We start from the raw sequence: 16,737 nt of genomic DNA, 5'->3' as shown, positions 1-16,737 counted from the left end.
TAAATGCAGCCAGGAGCTCAAGGCTGTTGCCTAGGGACAACTTGGAAGCCAGAGCTGCAGAACTGGTGGGCACAGATCAAGCAGTTAAAGACTGTTAGAGCACCTGCCACCTCAGGGAGACTCCCATGATAGGATAAATTGGCCACGGAATACGTTAGATGGACACTAGGTCACCTATCAACCTCAAGAAAATCTCTGTGCAACGAGATACACCATAAAACACCATTTAGTCCCCAACCAGTATCACATCTTCCTAGGTATTAACTTAGCTTCCAAGGAGAACCAAGTCTTGACTAAAGCTGTTAATGTGCAGGTAAGTTTCCCTTGGGTCTTGTTGTGTGTCTTGAGAGCTTGGCTCTGTGACCAGTGAGGACATTCTCTCTCTGGCTGCCCCCACCCAGAGGATGCAGTGAGGCACGCACCTGGTGGGCAGCCCCACAGGCTGCGGATCTGAAAATGTGTCATTTGTCTGGTTGTGCCAGCTCTCAGGGGAGTTTGTCCCAAGGTCCCAACCCTTAAGGGACTTTTGTAGTCTCATCCTTGGTCACTTGTTAATGCTGGAAAGGTCCCATTCCAGTATCACCTGCCAGAGTCACACATTAGCAGATCTGTGACTGGAGGCATCTCACATTTGCAGGAGATCAGAGACATCGTTCCCACTACACCATCCTTACTACCTGTGCAACGAAGGTTATTTGCCTTCTTAGGCTATGGAGGTGAACTCTGTACCATGCGGGCTGCACCATCTTTTCTCTAGGGATGCCCCTTGCACCTTTAGTTTAAGCCTGGAAAGTTCCCTCTCGGTCTTTCCGTAGAAAAGCTTATTAGTTTGAGTCACTATTAAGATCCCACTTGTCAACGGTCAGACAGTGGATCCTTTAAATTGGCTAAACTGGAAAGAAAAAAAAAGTCCTTATGGAAGAGCTCTGAATTGTCTTATCCATATAATTTTAACTATAGGGATTCCTTTGACAAGAATAACTAAAAGTAGGCTTAGAACAAAAACTATGTCCACATTCAACGTAAATTCCCCTTCAAATCTAGCCCCATATGCCTGTTTTAACTTCCTTTCCCTATAGATGTGTAAGGAATACTTCGACCTAATCTCTAAGCCCAAAGAATACAGGTCACTCAAGGAAATGCTGGAAGCCAGAACGTGAGTTTAACAAGAACGTGAGTCTGAAGTAAGGCCTGCTTTCCTCCCACTTTCAGGGCTCTTGTAATCAGATGCTCCCCGCTCAGGCATCCCCCTGCCATGTCCCTTGTAGATGAATCCTAGACCCCCGCACTGAGAAAGAAAATTTCATGTATCCGGGATAGCAGCGGATATTTTAAATTATAAAAGCCCTTTAACCTCCACTTTCAGAAAATCCTACCAAATTTAGAGGGGAGTTAAAAAGATTAGGGACTATTCACAACCCTCTTAAGGAGGAAAGCAGTTGATGAAAGTTCTGGGAGGCCCTCCTGCAAAAGATCAACAGAAGGCCAATGTTCTGGGGCTGGAGAGGGAGGGAAATGGGATTTCACGATGCCCCTTCTTTAGAAAATCCAGACCCCCTGGAATAGCTTTTGCCTTCCTGCCCGTCTCCTTGGCTCTCTGTCTGCCTGGCACGTGCGCTCTGTTGCTTCTTGCTTCGGTTATCTTTGGGAGTAACTCCAGACAGACCTTGTCAATGTCTTTCTCATCCCTTTAAGGATGCTTCTTGAGTTGTTTAATGCTGCCAGAAAAATTTACAGTTTGTCCCAGCTGAAATCTGACTATACAGTAAGAAGGATTTAATAACTATGATAGCATTTGGGGCCAAACTGGAAACATATTGAGATATTGATAGAATTTTTCTAGGCCTTCTCCCTAATTAAATGTACCCAGAAGGAAAGAAACACATTTCAATATAGGAGAATGACTACATCAGTCCTTGTTATGCAAATTGAGTCTTTGCAAGACCAGGGATGGGGAGTCTAAAAACAATTCAAAGCCCAGGTTACTTCTATTTAAAAATCCAGACCTTGCCTATTCATCTTAAAATGCTTCTTAATAGTATAAAAAATTAGAACATTTCAAAACAGGATTGTCTTGGACTTGAGAAAAGGAAAAATTTTAATATTACGATAGACTTCTGATAGTAGGAAAATATGTTTTCCCCAGGACTCAACCCTGGAAGAAAACTTAGATACTCTTGTCTGTGCTTTTGTGATAAATTTTCTACCTCCATTTTTCTTAGGACCTTTAAAATACAGACTTCAGAGGCAAGTTTCTCATCAGGAAAACCAGAGAGAAAGAAGGGAAATATTTAGAAATTAGAATTAGGTAAATATAATCTTTACAAATATTAGTAACTATAAAATCTTGGCAGCTGTTTTTATATTTGTTTGTGTACGTGACCTTTGTTTTAAGTGGGAGATATTTTTCTACCTCAGGATGATATTGCTAAAATTAATTGGTTTAAAAACAAACACTTGCAAGAATTGGACATTCCTAAAGTCTCACATTTTGATGGAAACTAACACAAATGCTTTTCAAATTCACCTGATCTGGATAATCTTTGGTAAATTAAAGCTAGTCTAAGATTGATTTAAGTAAAATCGACATGTCTTTAGAGTTATAAGCATTAGAATTAAAACTTATTCTGCCTAGGTTTACTTTAAAAATCATATAAGTTGATGTTATCTGATAAATCTTTTTAAAAGAAGGCTTGTGGAAATGGCTGACTTTGATGTCTAATGAAGCCTTTATAAATAATCTAGGCATGGGTGTTGAAACAAATAAACTAAATAGATGTAGTAGGTGAACTTTTTAGAAATAATCATGTGTTAAGATATATGTACATAAAACACCTTGTAAATCTTTTTGCTAACTTGAAACCTTAAAGTTTTAAGCATGAGAATAAGTTAAATTCATCGACCATCTAGATGATTTTCAAATAAGATAAAATAATGAACATTAATTACTGAACATAGGTTTATCTACTTTGGGGTTCCTTATTACAAAGAAACCAAGATAATTTGGGTCTGTTAGTAAACATGTTTTACACTTACTGAAAGACTGTACCATGAAGAAGCCTGTTTCTAGAACTGAAGAAGTGTATTCACAGAACTGCCAGTCAAAGGATGCTGGTGTAGTATTTTGCAATAGCTTACTTCATAGTTTTCACTGAAAATTAAGGTTTCTAAGGGTTTTAAGTTCTAATTAAGACTACTTGAAATAATAAGGGAAACATCTCTACATGCAAGAAAAGGAGGATGTGTGCTTTAGGGGAAAGAAGGTCTGAGGAATGGAAATGTAGTTTTGTTAAGGGTAGAGAAAATTAATTGTCCTAGAGAGTCTGGGAAAGAGAGAAAATAGGACAAAAATCTAAAAGTGAAATAGAAAATTGTAGGAGATTTCTGTGAAAGGAATCTCTGAAAAGAAATTTAATGTGTGGTCATGCTGCCTAAGATTAAATGAATTTTAATATAAAGTACACGGCAAGATTAGAATTTTGTTTTCTGTCTGTTAAAAGGACAAAGTCTCCTTGAATTATTGGTCTACCCTTAAAATATCAAGAGAGTATAAAAGATTTTCTAATTGTTTCATCAGCACACTTTCTCGGGCTTCATGTTGTCTGAATCACATCTTTTGAGGACTTAAACAAATCGTAATATTACAAGAGCTAAGTTTTGCTAACAACTATGTGACTTTCTGTGTTTGTCTTTAAAATCTTTTATTGTCACTTTGGATGAATGAATAAGTATTGATTTCATAATGATATGTGATCCTATTTAGTTCAAACCTTTTGATATGTTTGACGACTTCCCAAAATCGAATTCTAAAAGTCCTTTTTGCCTCTAATTTACCTATTGGGTAACCTAAGTTAAACAGGAACCATTGTCAAATAAGGGATGCTAAGCCTTAGATTTTATTGGTGTGGAAAAATGTTATTAAAATGTGTTCAAGAAACTATATGAAATTCATAGAAATCTTATATGTCCTGGTATGTTATCACTTTAATTAAAGTTATTGAATGTTGTATATTACAGAAATAACCAAATTTCCTTGTCAACTGCATTATGATAAACTCTCATCAGATCTGTAACCAATGCCATCTTTAAGTCTTCTGTCATTTATAGACAGTTACTATTTCACTCTGGAACTAGTGAAAAAACTGGATTTAAGCAAGACAAGATTTAATAACATGGAACTAAATGAACCAAGGGAGATGATTTTAATTTTTATGACTTTTGTTTGAAACATTTTGTTTCTCCGGATTTAAGGACACTTTTTCTTAAGCCTCTATGACTTACAGCAATTTGGGAAATTATCTTTGTAAGCCGAACAGGAACATGTATCTTTCTCTCCCTGATCCCTCCAGAATTTAGAAACTCTCAGTGAGTATGTTTATATTTTATGGCAATATATTTATTTACACAAGTTCAGTAAGGATCTGTTCTCCTTATAAGAGGACACAATTGGAAATGGTTATATTACCAAGGCTTTGACTGGAACGTTATAATTGACAGATGTGCACAGACTCAGATATGACCAGACGGCTTTAAGGATCTAGGGTTGACTTTATGGGGCCAGTAAAGTGCACTGGAAGAATCAGCTTGGTACCTTGCTTGCAGGGTTCCCAGCAACCTCATCAGGTGAGTAAGGAAGGTCATTTCTTGGCAGGTGCAGGAACCTCAGAATATCTTAGGGACGTCGAGGAGAGGAATTCACCCAAATCTTTAGGTATTGCATACAAAGTCTGATGGCAAATCCTTGGCTGGCTTTCCTGACCTCAAGAGGCCTTTAAAAGTTCAACCTGAAATTCCTTATGAAAAGTTCCAGCAAAGCACATGTGAAAGAGCCTATGTGATCAATTGCTATTCTTGCTGCACGTATGTAAATAATTAGGCCAAATGTTCTGAAGCTAAACTTATTTTACAAACAAATTAGTCTTAGTATGGTTGCCTCTAACAAATATGAGGGTGACTTTAAGGATATGTTTCAATAGTGCACTTTTATGGATTATTAGATTCAAACATTGTTCATTGTAAACTGGAGAGGATGCTGAATTTTTCTAGTTTCCTCCAATGTCTGGCTCCCACTCTCCAAACTATGGTTTTCAATTTTCCTCCCATCCTTGAGACTTGGAATCATCGAGAACTAAAATGGCCCTTGTTCCTGAAGCCGTGTCTTGATATGAACTAGATAGAAATCACTGCCATAGCCCATGTTTAGGCAATCTTCCTGCTCAAAGATCACCAGAGACATATGACAACAAACCAGGAAAATGTCAAGTTGCCACTGCCTGCACGCGCTCTGAGGATGCTTGGAGCCTGACATCCAGAAAGCTCACTGGCAGTGCCCGGGGCTGACACTGGGTTTATAATTTGCTCCAACCATTAACCTTTGTTTTCCTTTTGTTTCCATAGAAATGTCTCTTTAATACTTGATTACTTGAACCATAGGCCAAACTTTGGGAACATGTCTGTTTCATCACTCAGCTGAACTGACCTAGACTGATTCGATGAGATGGAACATTTACCACCTCAATTTTTAACGTGAAACTTCCAGGGAAGTTTCAGAGGGGGGACCTGTTAGGCACCAGAGCAGGCTGCCCCAAGATGTGCCATTGTAACATGCAGATTATTTTGGGCTGAAAATCACCAAGGCCCAATAGACTCAGGAAGACATTTTGACCTCCCATCGCCCCCTCCCCCAGCTGCATAAAAAGAATTTAGATAGAGGAACCACCCCAGGAGGAGAGTTACCACCATAGAAGCTATATGATAATGTGAACTAGGGGTGGTGGACAGGGAGGGATTGTGGCTGAGAATGATAAAAATTCTGTTCCCCACTGTTTCTGTTTGGGCCTGGAACACACCAAGCATTTTGTCTATGAAACATTTACTCTCATCATATTCCTGTGAATTACCTTCCCTTTTCCTTTGAAGTCTCAGACCCCCACCCCTTTGTCCCGGGTTCGGGATGGCATATATTCCACACTTCTCCCTGTCTTTGGAACTCATGTCTATGGCTTCCCTATATGTAAGTACGTAATTAAACTTTGCTTTTTTTCTCCTGTTGACCTGTCTCCCCTCAGTTTGCTTCCTAGACTAGCTAGAAGCTAGCTCAAGGAGGAGAGGAAATGTGTTCCTCCTCAACATCTCCATGCAGCAAATATGGACGGAATGACAGTTCTTGATCCTGGCGCGGCACACGCAGCACTGAGTGAAAGACGAAAACCCTTGTCCTCAGCCGCTTACAGTCTAATGGCGGAAAGAAACAAAATGGGTAAAAACCCAAGTGCTAGGGAGAAAAACCAAAGCAGGAGGGGGGTCGGGAGGGTGGGGGTGAGCAGGTGCAAAGTTAAAGAGGAGGTCAAGGCCAGCCGCTTGAGAAGGTGACCCTTCTATAAGGCTTTGCAGGAGGCACAGGGGGGAGCCACGCAGCGAGGGGAAGTTACGTCTCCAAAGAAGGCTAGGCCGAAGGAGGGACAAGGGAAATAAGGCTGGCACATGGGGGAGGAGCGGCAGAGACAGCACTGTAGGCACAGGGGGTGAGGAAGGGCCAGTGCTCAGAGAGGCCAAGAGGAAGGCAGGCTTTTACTGAGTGACAGGGGGGCTGGAGGAGGGTTTGAGCAGGAGCGGCAGGTTCTGATATAAGGTTACAGAATCCGTCCAGCTGCTCTGCTGAGAATAAACTAACTTGTTGCTGGGTAGCAGGTAAGAAGTTCAGAAGTTAGGCATGCATGGCATCGGTCCGGGTGAGCCCAGGAGAGGGAGGGTGCTAGGGGGAGGCAAGCCTAGGGCACAACATTCAAGAAGGCAACTTGATTCACCCCCTCAAGTGCCCACCCTGCACCCCCATGACCCTGACCGTGAGCACCTCCTTCCGTTTTGCCACACCCTAATCCAGGGCCAAGTGGAGAAGAAAATCCAGTTACCATGGTAACCAAGACAATTCAGGTTATTTATGTCTATGTGCAAAGAACATCCTCAGAGCCCCTCTCTTTGCCCTTAGAGCCCACCACCAGTCAGGGGCTGGCCGAATCAGAAACACAGCTTTCTTAGGGTGTATCTGTGGGGACTCACTCTTAGTCCAATAGAAGATGCAAAGGCAATCTTTTTTTTTTCCTTTTATATTTTTTTTCTTAAGTTTTATTGACATATAATGGGCACACAGTATGTGTAAGTTTAAGGGGTACATGACGACTTACATATATTGCAGAATAATCACCCCAATAAGTTTAGTTAACATCGATCATTTCATTTAGACATAAGAAAAGAGAAAAATGCATTTTTTTTCCTTGCATTAAAAACACAGGCCCAACATGGGGTCGCTTCTAGGCCAAGTCACTGGGGCTGAATGCCCAAGCTAACTGCAGTTTCAGCCTCTCCCAGGAGTGGGATTTTAAACCAATCAATTTGGAAAGTCCTAGTGAGGTCATCTGCCTAAGACCCCCTGCTCCTCCCAAGGGCCGGTGACCGTAACTGAAACATCCCCTAAGCTCTTATACTAGTAACTTTTTGCCCCACACTCCCGTGTATAAAAACCTTACATTTGGTACAATTCCTGGAAACAGCTCTCTGCTTGCTGGAAGGGATGCTGCCTGATTCATGAATGGTTTAATAAAACCAGTTAGATCTTCAAATTTACTTGAATTTTGTATTTTAATATGAAGAGCTAACACAAAGGAGATCTATACTCTCTTTGCAACTTTCAAACGTACCATACAGCAGTGCTAACTTCAGTAATGGTGTATATCACACACCCCCGTATTTATCTTACAACTGAATTCTGAGGATGCCTCCATCTGGACTGGGAGAACAATTCCACTTAGATAATTAAAATGCTTTTTTTTTTTAAGCTTGAAAATCTCAAGCCAGACCTGCTGTTAGGAATATCACTTCTGTGAACCCCCAATGCCAGGAAACTCATCCACAGGGCACATGTGACATCCATCCCACCGTTAGGCTGGAACCTCTAGTTGGGACTGTCACAGAAGGGAGCCTTGTGACAGGAGCCAAACGGAGAGAGCTGAGGGGGCACCATGCCAGGCACCTACAAACTCAGCAGCCTTGCAAAAGTTACATCGGGTCCTTGAACATGAGTCAGGAAAACAGTGAGACTTGATGGGTTTCTGAACAACATCCTTTCTCAAATTCTATCTTCCACTAAAGAAGAAATATCATGAGTGGTATGGGCAAGCCAGAAGGGCTCAAGCTCAACTAAGACACCCACTCCCTGAAGGCCTGTTTGCCAAATGTTTTAGGACTTTTTTTATGAAGCTTTAACTTTAATATTAAACATTTTGGTATGGAACCTGTCAAACACAGCAAAGTTGGGAACCGCATGCATCTGTACCCGACATCCAGATTCACCAATTATCAACACATAGCCTGTTAAGTTTCATTTGTCTCCTTTCCAGCCTCCCATGCCTCATCTTCCACATACACTGGATTACTTGGAAGCAGACCTGATATTGTGTAATTTCATCCACAAATATTTTTATATGGTTTTCCAAAAGATCAGGATTCTTTTTAAATACAGCTACAATTCTATTAGTAGCCCCTTTTTGAAACTAATAATTTGTTAGTATCACCCAAAATCCATTGTTTAAATGTCCTCTATTGTATCACTGATTTTTTTTAATGGTTTCTTCTGATCAATCAGGATCCAAACAAAGTCCACCGCACACTGCATTTGCTTCATGTGTCTCTTCTCTTTTCATGTGGAATTTCCTCCTCTTTCTTCCCTACAGTATATTTGTAAATAAATTTGGTTGTCTGTCCTATACAATTTCTCAGATTTTGGATCTGGCTGACAGCATCCCATGGTGCCATTTAAAACGTTCCCAGCACCCCTGTTAATTGACTTTTAGATCCAGAAGTAAGCTCAGATTCAGGCTCAGTTCTTCTGGGAGCCCATCTCATTCACCTTTCTCCCTGTTATGTGAAGATCCCTCAGTGGTTCATGTGTCAAGGTTTCATTTTTTTCCTGTGTCATGTTTGCATGACAGTAAGGAACTTTCTATTAAATACTTTCTATTTTTGCAGGTTTACCCTTTCCCGAGATCTCTTCCACCTCTACAGTGAAATATGCTTGAATGTTCTCCTAAAATTCCTGTGTCAAGCCCTAAACCTCAATGTGATGGTGTTGGAGCTATGCAGCCTTTGGGACAGGTCATGAGGATAAAATGAGGTCATGAGGGCGGGGCCCTCAGGATGGAACTACTGCCCTTAGACTAAGAGGTAGGAGACACCTTGTTCTCTCTGACAGGGGAAGCAAGAAGCTTCAAAAACAAGATGGTGGATGTCCACCACCCAGGAAGAGAGTTCTTAGTGGGACTCACAGTAGCCTGCCCCATGAACTTAAGACTTCCCAGCCTCCAGAACTGTAAGAAAAGTTGTTTAAGCCACCCAGTCTGTAGTAGTTTGTTATGGCTTCCCAAGCCAACCAAGATGGATTCCAGCCAAGTTTTATCTGATAACCTCTGAGGCTGATGCAGGGGCAGAAGTAAGGAAAAGATCAATTTGGAGGGGTGGCGGGAATGCTTGACCCAGTGAAACTTTTACTTGGTACCTTTGCCTTTTGGGGAACTGATTTAGATGTGCTGACCTGTTTCCAGAAGAATGTGTGGCCAGGGCTCAACATAGTCATTCACTGGCTATGTGACCTCAAAGTTACCAGATTTCTCTGTGCTTCAGTTTCCCAGTTTACCTGAGAAACAGAGCCATAGTAAACTTCCCCCACCCGAAACACAACATGAGAATGAAATGATCTAACACTAAGTATCTGCTCTCAGTAAGTGCTCAGGAAACGTGGGCTATTGTTACTCCAACTCTAGACTGTTTTGAGAATAAAGAAATAACAAATATGAGAACCCTTTGAAAAAGTACTATGCAAGCCCAAAGCATTACTAAAATTAATATTAAATAAAACTATTCTCAGCATAGATGGTGAAATCCAGACTCCCTGCAGCTATTGGCTGAGTCATAACTGTCAGCATGCTCTGCTGTGAGATGCTGAACCCAGAGAAGGTAGAAGCTACAAACACCAAGGACACTACATCAAAGGGAAGGGGAAGGGTGGCTCTGGTTTGCATTTGCAAAGCTCCAAACTCTAGTTCCATGTCACACAATCCCACGGCTGTCTGTGCCATTTTGGCTAAACCTGAGCCAGGTCCCTCTGCCTGGGCTGACTCTGCTGACAGTGTGCAGGGTCTGTGAAGCACACTGCCCACCAGGGTACTGTACAGCCTGCCAGTCTGGTTTTAGACAACTTAACAGTAAGAGGTCAGGTCAGGATGTAGAGTGGGTGTGCGGGAGATCTCCTTTTGCTGATGCTAATTGAAAATGGGAGTCACATTTTAATACCAGGAACACCCAGAAGAACTTTTGGTGACAGTGGGCTAGAGGGTCCAGCAAGAAAAGTCCACAACTCTAGGATATAAATTCTGGAGTTACAATTTTAATCTAGGATATAAATTCCATACAGGCAGAGATTCTGTTTCATGCACACACAGCATTATCCCAGTACCTAGCCCCGAGGGTGTGCAATCAGTACTTGACAGATGGATGCAAGTTTCTAACACAAGCCACTATGGCCAGGTCTGCCCTGAAGGCCCAGCTCGGGCTCACGTCCCTCACTGCAGGTGCCCTTTCTGGGTTCTTCCTCTGTCACCCTCACCTGTAAAAGTGCACTTGTTGAAATGCTGAGTTAGGTACTAACCACAAGTGTCCTGTCTTCTGAACTTGACAGTACATGCTTGGAGAGGAGGGACCGCATCCTCTGGGGTGTGGCTTTGTGACCCGGGAGATGACTGCATTTAGCAGGATTCTCGAATGGGTTGTGATGAGCAGGAGCTGCCTGATGGAGGAGCAATGGGGCTGGAATGGAAGAATGGATGCTCCCTGCACCCACTGCACCACCAGGCACTCCTACTAGTTATTTGGGCTCACTTTTGGGGGCCTTAGCCCTCCGCCCACTACCGCAGCCCAGGATCCCACCTTGCCTCCTGTCTATACTACAGTCCTGAACCCTCTTCCAGCTTTGCATCATCCCCCAGCCATCTGAAAATGTGGGGATGCACAGCTCCTAATAGATTAAAAGAGAAGCTTAACACTGTATTGTTCCAGGGTGCAGCAGGCCAGGCTGGGTGTATTTAGATAACACAGGGGGAAAGCCTGCATCTCCCTTTAGGCAAGAAATAGCAGGGGAGCGGGTTTTTATTGTTAGCCTTGAGGTACATGATGGGCAGGCAGGGCAACCTGAACAATTACCCAAAGAAAGCCTGACTTCATCAGGGCAAAACTCAGTGGTCCCCTACCCAGCACTTTCCAGCACTTCCCAGTAGATTTCGTGACCTATGACTGTGTCATAAAATGTTTATAGGGCATGTATTTATTCCTATAAACAATGTGAAGAAAATCACTTTGTTCTGAGAATTTTGATTTTTGTTTTGTGTTTAGAACTTTTGTAACAGGCTTGCAATAGTTACAGAGACCTCCTCAAGACAATGTTCTTTTTTTTTTTTTCTATTTTAGTGAGAGGATGAAAAACTTCAGCAGCAATAAACAATGAAGACTGAGAAGTCTGGAAACAAATAACAGTGTTGCAATCAAATAAAACTCACTCCAGAGTTAATGAGATGCACCCCATGACACATAAGCACCACTGCACCAAAAGGTAACCAAGCGTGATAGAGGTTAGATCACCAGAGGCCACACCACCATGGGTGGGGAGATGACCTCCCTCTCCCCAATCCAGCATGCTCTCTCTCACCTGCTCTTCACCTCTGCCCCTCCCCCTTACCCATCCTTACAAGGTCTTTCCTACTTGTTCTAGGCCTCAATCTCCATCCTCCCAACACCTCCATCTAAGAGTTAGAGCCTCCTCATTACCAAGCACAGCACTAAGCCCCTCCACAACAACCCTAAGCCGTGGGCGTTACTATTATCCCCCTTTTATGGATGAGCAGACTGAGGCAGACAGAAGGCAAGTAATTTGCCCAAGAATATATAGCTAGTGAGAGCATGGCTGGGATTCAAGGTCAGGCCCCAGGGCCCAGCTCATGTGCATCTTACCATTTAAAGCATCTTGCATCATACCTCTCAGTTATGTAGCCCCCTCACTGGCCTCACATGGGCCACTATGGTGACTCCTGGGTGGGTGTTATCTCCCCAGAGAGCTTATCCATGAGGGCAGGACCACATCTTTCTTGTCCTCCTATTAACATGGGCCATACTCAGTGGCCTGCAAACTTTTTTTTCTTGGGTCTCCTCTAAAAGAATTTGGAAAAATAATAAACCTCCTCCGTATCAGTCAGGTCATGCTACCCGAACAATACACCACAGCCTGGGTGGCTTAAATGAGAGAAATTAATTTTCTCATAGTTCTGGCAGCTGGAAGTCTAAGGTCAGAGTTCTGGTGAGGGCTCTTTTCCTGACTAGCAGACGGCTGCCTTCCTGCCAGGTCCTCACAGGGTCTTTCCCTGGTGTGTGTTCTCAGAGATTTCTCTTTTCCTCTTCATCTTGAGGGCCCCACCATCATGACATCTTCTAACCGTAACAACCTCCCAAAGACCCATCTCCAAATACTGTCACACAGGGAGTTAGGGCTTTGACCCGTGAACTTGGGAGTGTGGTGGGAGGGGGTCACATTCAGTCCAAACCATCATCACAGTCTTAAGTTACCTTTCATTGTAACATAACATAGCTACAAAAGATACCATTTCAGTTATCTGTAAATGTTGACTTTTATAATAAAATGTTGGCTTTTGTATATAGAAAACACTCTTTTAAATGTATCCAGTGTAATATAAACACCAGAGCCATGTAAGAACATTTCTCAGTAGGTTGGAAATTTTCTGTCACTTTTCTTTTTTTTCAAGGCTGTATCACAATACAATACACTTTAGTGTTCAAAAGTACTTACTTTATCCTATTTCTCTGAAATACAGACTGTGTATAAATTGAAATCCATTTTTTAAATACTTAGTATTAAAAGAATCCCTTCTGGATTGAGTTACTATCACAACTATCATTGTAAATGATAATTTGTAACCAAACATAACATACATTATAAATTTGGACAAATTATTATTAAGCATAAGACGATTTCACTGGAAAGCCATCTTTAACAAGATGGACTTGGGCGGGTGGGACAAACACTCACTTGACGAAAGGCAGTTTCCCTGGCACAGTGTTTCCGTATTCCCCCGAGATGTTCACAGAGGGAGCAGGGCACCCCAGGTAGACCCTGTTTCTGGTTCAGCAGAAGGCCAGCCGTGGAACCCTATCGGAGCACAGGTCAACTCCATGGCAGGTGCTCAGACAAACCTGCTTTAGGAACACCTGCTTTCCTTCAAACTGTTGAATGTGGTGGTTGGATGAGGCCTTACAAACCGCAAGATAAACTCAACGTATCTACCTGGAACATCAGCATTCCTAGTGGGAAAGTTTGTGAGGTTCTCTGCTGTCTGGATAAGTAGATCTTTAAGGTTTTAAAGCAAGCATTGGCCTCAGTTAAATACATGTGGGTTACCTGGAACACAGGCCCTTAGATGAGAGGATGGGTGGAGAGACAGAAGGAGAATGGATGGGTGGGCAGTCAAGACCTCCTAGAGAAGCCCCCTCAAGATCTCCCCTTCTTCACTGGCTGCTCTGAAGACCCAGCCCTTGAAAGCAGGCTTTCTGCTCTCTGAGCTCCAGACAAGATGCCTTTCAATCTACTTACTCCAAAGTTTAAGTTCTCACGGGCTGGTAAATGCAGGGAGCTTATTTGCAAGCCAGGGTCATATCTGCCTAGCAACCCAACATGAAGACTAGAAGGACTCTAAATGTTGACGGAGAACTGGCAGGCCAACTTTCCACAAAGGAATCTGTTGTCATGCAAATGACCCTCAGTAAAATAGCTAGAAAAGAGAGAGCAGTGGGGATAGCTTTCAGGAGCCAATTTATTCCCTGAGATGTTGAGGGACTTTTCAGGGCATCATTACGGCCTCACCCAACTGTAAACGCAGGATATGAGATGCTCTGCTGCACTTGGGCTGCGACAGACACAACAGAAGAGGCAAGAGGGGAGCTGAACCCTTAACTTCATGTCCTGATCTTTCTGGTTCCACACTCCAGACTCCAAAGGTTGTTTTGTTGGTATTTAAAACTAAACAGAGTGTTTTGTTTGGTGGGTTTTTTAGCATGGTAATGCAGTGTTCTCCTTCTCTTTGCTTTCCCTGGAGGAGTGAAAAAATAAAAGCAGGGGTTTTCAAGCTTCATCTCACTAGGACTGAGTGAACAAGGTGAAGCCAGCCTCCAACCAGGGCAGGCAAAAGTCATTGGTCTGGAGCTGGCAAGACCAGGCCGAGGAATTTTCCAGTCACCTCTCATTATCCAAACGCAGGTGGCGGATGTCATCTCTGGACAAGCTTTAGTTGCAAAGAGTCACTGTGTGTCTATAAATGTGAAGCCTTGTGTGAATCCTCCAGCCGCCTCTGTGCCTCAACATGTCTCATCTATAAAATGGGATGAATGTCAACTGTAAAAGGTTGCTGCAGTGGTAAGATTAGATCACATGTGTGGCACTTAATACAGTGTTGGGAATAAAGCAAACTGCAAGAAATTAAGAGTAGGTATGGTTATTATTAGTAACAATACATTTACTACTATTATTATGGTTATGCCTCCCCAACAGCCAGTGTTCCCCTTGGTCAAATGTGACTCTGATAGGGCTATCTCGATCATTCACCCACAGGGCTTTTGGCAATGTCTGATTTTTAAAATCCAGAAGCTGGAAGCACCAAGATCTTTGGTGACTTGCTTAGAGTCACTCGGTCATACATGAGGGGCTACACCCCCTAGGATCCTCGGAAAAGCTCAATACAGTAGACACTGTCATATTAGCTATGACATTTCCATCCTGAGTGCAGTGACAGGTCCTAATGCACTGTACGATCCTAAACATCAAAGATTACACTTACCAGCAGTCCTGTTTTAAAACTGTTTTCATTTTAATGATTAAAATCAGTTTCTACATATCATTAGGTGTGGATTCGTCAAAGAACAACTCTGAAAAAGAATCGCTGTGTTAGAGTCAGCAACTGGATTTGGTCAGCCAAAAATAACAGTAAGAACCAATGTGGACTGAGGGCTTGCCACATTCCAGTCACTTCGACCTGCATGTGCAGGCATAAAAAATTAAACCCCTCAATTCTAGGAACACACTATTGTGCCCATTTTTTGGATTTGGAAATTGACGTCCCAAAAAGTTACTCCAGCAAGATTGCAAAGCTACTGAGTGAGTCCTGGCTGTACAATACTGACCATTAACAGGACACTTTACACCAAGACACCTGCTCCCCACCTAACCCACGCCAGAGCTTCTAATAGCACATAATGGCATTCAACCTAGTAGACCCTATCCTAAAATCATGAGAGAAATCAGTCAGCGATTGCAAAATTTATTAAAATTCAGATCACTGACTCCTTCCGGTGGCGACCCTCCGTGCATGCACTCCCAGACTCGGCTCTCTTGAGGTTCTGACATCAGAACCACGTTCTCAAAACCCTAGTGAACGCAACAGCCGGTGCCAAAGTCGGCAGGGGAATGCGGTGAATAAGGCCTTGGTCTCCAAGCAGGTCTCAGACTGACCCTCGGGATGTGAGGTGGAAATTAGGAAGCCAAGTCTGTGCCCCCGCGGGCTTCGAAATGCGCGGAATGAGGCACACTGCTTTGTCCCGCCCCCCCCCCCCCATGTTTACCTTACAGCACCTGCTGCGTTCACAGTGACCCTGGGGTCGGGGGCTTGGGGATGAGGATCACGAACTCCCTTTACGTCGGGTCCTCCCCTACAGCGGGTTGCCCGCGGGCGAGGTAGCCATGCACCTGCGTGGATTGCGCCTCCCGCCGGGAAGAGAGGATAAGCGCGCGCCCCGGCCCGGGGATGCTGACTCAGCCCGGCTGTTCACATCCCTGTCGCGCAACGCAGATGCTGTCGCTGCCGCAGCAAAGGGGGGAGAGCTAGGCACCCGTAGCAGCCGGGCCGCCGGCTCCCCGGGACTCACTGCGGCACTTCCTTCCCCCGCCCAAAGGGGAACCAGCGGGGTGCGCAAGTTAACGAAACGGGAGGAAGCGGGCGCCGGAGGAGGAACTCGGGGTCCGCGGCGCCGCGCGCGCAGCTCACACCCAAACTGGAAGGAACCTGTTCTGCCCGGGGCGGGCGCGGAACCGCCGCAGCCACGAGCGCCGCGCGGAACCGGCCCCAGCGCGCCGCCCCGCAGTCCCCAGACCTCAAGGCGCGGGCGGGACTGGGCGGTGGGCACGGCGGGCGCTGCGGGAAGGGAGGCTGCCCGGGAGCTGGGGGTGCTGGCAGACCGGGTTCAGGAGCCCCCGAGCACGCCCGCGCTCCCCACTTGCAGCGCGGCAAAGCGCCGGGGTCCGGTCGGGCCTGGCGCGCAGAGCCGTGCCCGGGGGGGGGGGAGACTCGCGGGCGGCGTGCCAAGGCCCCGGGCGGCGTTGGCGGCGGCAGCCCCGCAGGACCCCGCTGCCGGCCGGGGGCGGTGACGCGGTTACCTTCCGTGACCCCCCAGCCCGGGCCCGAGCCGACGCGCGCCGGGCGCGGCCCCGGTCCACGTGGGCCGGCGCGCGCGCGCCAGGCCGGCCCCCTCCTTGGCGGCGCTCGGCGCTCGCAGCACATGGTCGGCGGCGGCGCGCCCCCGAGGCCGGCGGAGACCGGCTGCAGCCGGTATAGGATAAGAGATAGGCAGCAGCGC

The 16,737-nt window shown here is 44.8% G+C and overlaps 1 protein-coding gene across 10 annotated transcripts in view; it reads right to left on the bottom strand.

Annotated features, from left to right (window-relative positions):
* ARSG (arylsulfatase G) overlaps positions 1-16,737 on the bottom strand; it is a 146,506-nt gene that overhangs the window by 109,472 nt on the left and 20,297 nt on the right. Inside the window, exon 1 of one of the 10 annotated variants that reach the window (XM_036899816.2) lies at positions 15,851-16,109. The exons of 8 other annotated variants lie outside the window; for them this stretch is intronic. The gene's annotated coding sequence lies outside the window, so the exon portion shown is untranslated. Of the gene's footprint in view, positions 1-15,726; positions 16,110-16,737 lie in introns of those variants that run through there. One more of the 10 variants, XM_036899812.2, reaches the window with a different exon arrangement.

The sequence above is a fragment of the Manis pentadactyla genome, chromosome 4 (assembly GCF_030020395.1).
Source record: "Manis pentadactyla isolate mManPen7 chromosome 4, mManPen7.hap1, whole genome shotgun sequence".
NCBI lineage: Eukaryota > Metazoa > Chordata > Mammalia > Pholidota > Manidae > Manis > Manis pentadactyla.
This window is presented reverse-complemented; position numbering and strand designations above follow the sequence as displayed.